Below are 5,121 nucleotides of genomic sequence, written 5' to 3' on the forward strand. Positions count from 1 at the left end.
AGGCTCCAAGGAGTGGTGGCGAGGCTGTAGGTCTTCCGGGCCTGGACCGACTTCGCCCAGGCAGGAACCCCTGCAGGTGGCAGGCAGCTGGCTGCCCGGGCCCTGCGGTCATAGCCTCAGGACGCCCGGGGAGGGGCCTCCTTCCCGGTCCTGGACTCATGGTCTCAGACCAGCCTCAGTCTCGGGACTGTCACCACGGAGGCTGGCTGACCGTGGCTTCCTCTTGAGGCAGCTCTGGTGCGGCAGCCCGTCCAAAACACACGTCTCATGGTCCCCGACGGCTACTCAGCCTCTCCCTTTCTGCCGAGGTGACAGAATTATTAGCTCAAGGCCACATTTCCTCAATAGCTGTGGCCACGTGACGAGGTCCTGCCCAGTGGCCTATGACCCACTTCTGGGTTCTGGCCTGAAGGGAAGGGCGTGCTCTCCACTTCCCTACGCTGGAATGCAGACGAGAGGAGCGCAGCTGGGCAGCCACCTTGCAGCAGGAGACAAAGCCTTCCGTTAAGCCTGGCAGAGCAAGAGGTGGGAGGAGCCTGGTCCCCACATACCAGCTATGCTCAGCAGCGTTTCCCAGAGAAACAGAGCCAACAGTGTGTGTGTGTGTGTGTTTGCTTTACTCAAAGTCCACCCATTTGAATGTTAATCTCATCCAAAAACACCCTCACAGCAATCCCAGGATAACATTTGACCAAATGCCTGGGCACCCAGTGACCCAGCCAAGCTGACACAGAAATTAACCATCACCCCAGCCTTGGGCTATGACGTGGGGCCTCTAGGTCAGGGCAGCTGGGCCGTGTCCCGTGGGCTCCAGGGTGCTGCCCCCAGGTTAATGCAGCCCGGCTAAAGCAGCAGGTGCCACCTCAGAAACACTGATTTCTTGCTTCCCCCAAAATGCTGTGTCAGACACTAGTCAGCCCTGGAGCCACCTCCATGAGGGGCTTGGCTGGGGTGGTCCCACTCCTCCCAGCTGGGAGCCCGTGCCTGCTCAGATGCCCCGACAGACACTGTCCCGTGGGCCACACCCCTGGACGGCCCAGCTGGTTGCATAAGGCAGGCAGCCCCACCCGGGCCCCTCAGGGGCTCTGGGGTCCCGCTGGCCAGGTTCCTCTGCCCTGTGCCCTGGGCCTCACTTTCCCAAGGGCTTCTGCCCAAGCCTTGCCCTGCGGGCTGCCTGGTGGCGTCCAGAGCAAATCAAGGATCCTGCTGTTCCCTGGGTGGTCCTCCGCTGTCTGTCCAGCGTGATGGCCCTCACCTCACCCAGCCTCTGGACCCTCCTGCCCTGGAGGAAGGGTCTTGCCCCAGAGCATTGCCCCCCAGTTTTGGCCCCTAAGTTCCCATGCCCACTCCCCCTGGAGCACAGGACATGTTCTGCAAACCGAGGTGGCACCACAGGCCTGGAGCCCGAGCTCGAAGGGCGGCGGGTTCGGGAGGGAGGCCCCAGGGCCACCAGGTGGCTCAGGTGCATGAGTGGCACCCTGGAGTTGGGCTGCCTGACTTGCTGAGCCCCTCGGTCCAGACTACCCCGGTGGCTGTCAAGGCTGGTGCTGGGCTGCAGGAGGACCCGGACCCCAGCTCTGAGTGGCCGGTTTCCAGACCCATCTCTGGCACAAATGTCACAACCTCCCTGGGTCTCGGTTTTCTTTTCTTTTCTTTTCTTTTTTAATTTATTTAATTTATTTATTTTTGGCTGCATTGGGTCTTTGTTGCTGCGTGTGGGGTTTCTCTAGTTGAGGCGAGCGGGGGCTACTCTTTGTTGCAGTGCACAGGCTTCTCATTGCGGTGGCTCCTCTTGTTGCAGAGCACGGGCTCTAGGGGCACGGGCTTCAGCAGTTGTGGCTCGCGGGCTCCAGAGCTCAGGCTCAGTAGTTCTGGCACACAGGCTTAGTTACTCCGCGGCATGTGGGATCTTCCCAGACCAGGGCTCGAACCCCTGTCCCCTGCATCGGCAGGCGGATTCTTAACCACTGCACCACCAGGTAAGCCCCTCGGTTTTCTTATCTGAGAAGTGGGAGCTGAGCCTGAAGGGAAGGACTGGACCCAGGACTCTCTGGAAACAGGATGGCCGCACCCAGAGGCGGACACTGGCGGACAGGCAGGCCAGGGCAGCCCAGGGTAGGCTCTCGCTCCTGGAGGTTAGTCCCTGGGTCAAAAGAGGGGTTCCACTCCTGCCCTCCCATCAGAAAGCCATCCAGGCCCCTGGGGACCCGGAGAGGCTTGTCTAAAAAGCTCTCTCCTCAGCCCAGTCTGAGTGCCAGGTGTCAGTGAAGGGCACGCTGGGCCAGGAAGGCCAGGGAGGGAGGGGGCGGGGCCCTGGGTGGAAACGTCCACTCAGGCTTTGTGGGCTGAGAGAGGCCTCCTGGAGACTCTCCCTCCAGGGCTCACCTCCTGACTTTTGCCAGCTTCCTTCTCTCACTTCCACTGGGCTTTAAACCCACAAGGGGCGTCACCTCCTCTGGGTACTTCCTAGCCCAGGTTAGGAGCTCTCCCACCAACCCACCCATCCTTGCATTCGTTAGCTCGCTCCACACGTGTATCCCTGCTGCGCGCCAGCTACTACCTTTTGTGCGTGGGTGACTCCGGCCGGTGGCAGGTCCCAGGCCTCATGGCCCCTACGCAGGGCACAGCGTGGAGCGAGCATCCGCCCCCGTCCGCCCCCGCCCGCCCGCGTGCCCAGCCCTGTCGCTCCCGGTGAAAGCACGAAAGCGCTGCTGGCTTTAAGGCAGCTCCAGCTCCGCCTCCTGGAAGGTGCCCCCGCACCTCCCGCCCCCAGCAGAGGTCAAGCGCCACCGTGCATGCGGCGTGCCCCTTCTGCTGCTCCTGGCCACCCTGGCCGGGGTCGCGGGCTGGGGGGGGGCTTGTCCTCACTCCTAACAAGGCTCCGGTAGAGGAAGGATGAGCGACGGCAGGGGGACGAACCCCTTTGCTCCGAGCCTCAGCCTCCTGATCGGAAACAGGTCGGTTCTAGCACCTTCCCTCCCTCGGGCTAATCCATGGCAGGGCCTGACAAAGGGCACTAGTGCGGGCCAAGCCCTCCTGATGGGACAGCCACAGCGGCAGGAGCCCGGAGCGTGGGAGCAAGAGCTGGCAAGGACCTCTGGTCTGTAACTCCATCCCCACAACTTTGTCCCCAGTTACAGGAGGGTTCTGAGATGCTTTTCAGTTTTATGTGAAATCATTAAATCCAATGAGAGACATTAATGGGGCACAGACTACTTCTCTTGATCCACTGGAAACCTTCAGTAAATATCCAAATAAGGGCTGAGGGGCAGGGGGATACAACTTAATCAGTCCGAAGGCTTTTGACAAACACAAAGGTGACCTTGGTGACTTGAGGTGGTCATCATGGGTCCAGATGGGCTACAGCAGAAGACCCAGCTCCCCTCCCCCACACAGGTGCCCCCAGGTGTCTGTGTCCTGCTCTGTCCTGGATCACAGAGCCACTTGTTCTCGGGGAACCTGGCCAGCACCGCTTGACTCTTGGAGGAGATTAAAGGATGGCGGTGTGGATGCCCGTGGAAGCGGCCTGGGCGCCCACATCGCCGTGCCCCCCTCCCCCCCGCTCCGTCTATCGCTGGCCCTGCTCCGTGCACCAGCTATGCTGGGACTCCAGTTCTTCCACGTGGCTGCAGGGGGACTCTTCCCCGCCAGTCCTGGTGACAGCTGGCTTGGCTCGGCTCTAAAACCTGTATAGGACCGGCCTCACCAGGCCCAGAAACTGCATGGAGGCCCTGGCCTGGCGCTCAGGGGCCACATCCCTGATGTCTCCCCCAACACCCAACCCCAGGAATGCCCAGGAGGCTTACATTCTCACCTCCTTTGGGTTTCTTCCCAATGCCACTCCCTTTTCCACCTAAAAGAGCCACCACCCCATCCCTGTCATGCATTTGTCTGGCCTCAGGGCCCACTGCAGGGCCTGGTCGGTGTGGAGCCCCTTCTTCAATGCCCCTGCCCCCAGGCCAAGAGTGAGCACCCAGGTGGCAGGTGGCTCTTTCCCATCTGACCCCTTCTCACCACCTGCACAAAGCTCAGGGCCTGGAGACTCAAGTGGGGGAACTGTGGACCACAGGGTCCCTAAGGCCTCTCCCAGCCCCAGTGACCCCTCCCACGGGTGAGGAGCGTTTGCCTGCCCTTACCCTTTTCATGAACCATCTCGTCTGAAACAAGCCCACGCAGACGACCAGGGTGTAGGCGGTGCAGACGCCCGGCCTCAGAGCTGCCCCCTGAGCTGGGGCGGCAGGGCGGGTCTGATGCGGGGGCCAGTGGGCCTGTGGGCCTGGGTCAGGACCCCAGCCGGCCCCCAGGATGGAAGGCTGGAGGGCGAGGCAGGGCCCCTTCCAAGGGCCAGCCCACCGACCGCCAGCCTCACCTCCTGGAGACCCCCAGAGGTCCGGTCTCAGCCGCCACTGTGCTCGGACGGACGAAGGCCCACCCTTCTCTCCTGCCAGGAGCGCTAACCAAGGCCTCTGAGCCCCTGCCGCCCGGCCGGTCGCACAGGGCGGAGTCACCGGGAGACCGGAAAAGGCAAGAGACCTGCTCGAGGTCACACAGCGGGTCACAGGCAGGGCGGGGTGGCCGGCGAGGCCGAACCAGGGCTCCAGGCCGGACGGTGTGGGGAGTGGGGACCCCGAACGGCCGGGCCGCCGGCGGGGCCGAGCCCTTCGCGCCGGGGAGGCCACTCGCCCCTCCGCCGAGCATGCCCTCCCGCTGCCTCAGGTCGCCATCGCTGCCCGCCTTTGCCTTCCTGGACACTGGCTCACGCCCACCGCCCGCAGGCGCGCAGGTGGGTGGGCGGATGGGTGTAGCCCCGACCCCGGGGGCGGGGCCAGCATGGCGCACGCGCCGTTCGCCCGCCCGCCGGGGAAACGAGCCCCGGCCTGCGCAGGCCCTGCCCCATCGGCTGAAACCCCGCCCCACCCAGAACGCCCCTTCCGCCGTAAGTCCCCGCCCACCCGCCGACCGAGGTCCCGCCCCCACGACATAGGCCCCGCCTCTCATGCGCGCGGAGAGGCGCGGCTGTGGGAAGGCAAGTGCCGGCCGGCTGATGGGCGGGGCGGCGGGGTGGGGCGGGGCCTGTGTCGTGGGGGCGGGGCGCCGGCCGCGGTCCTGTTGCCTGTGAGG

This window comes from Balaenoptera musculus, chromosome 5 (genome assembly GCF_009873245.2).
Source record: "Balaenoptera musculus isolate JJ_BM4_2016_0621 chromosome 5, mBalMus1.pri.v3, whole genome shotgun sequence".
In the NCBI taxonomy this organism is placed as follows: domain Eukaryota; kingdom Metazoa; phylum Chordata; class Mammalia; order Artiodactyla; family Balaenopteridae; genus Balaenoptera; species Balaenoptera musculus.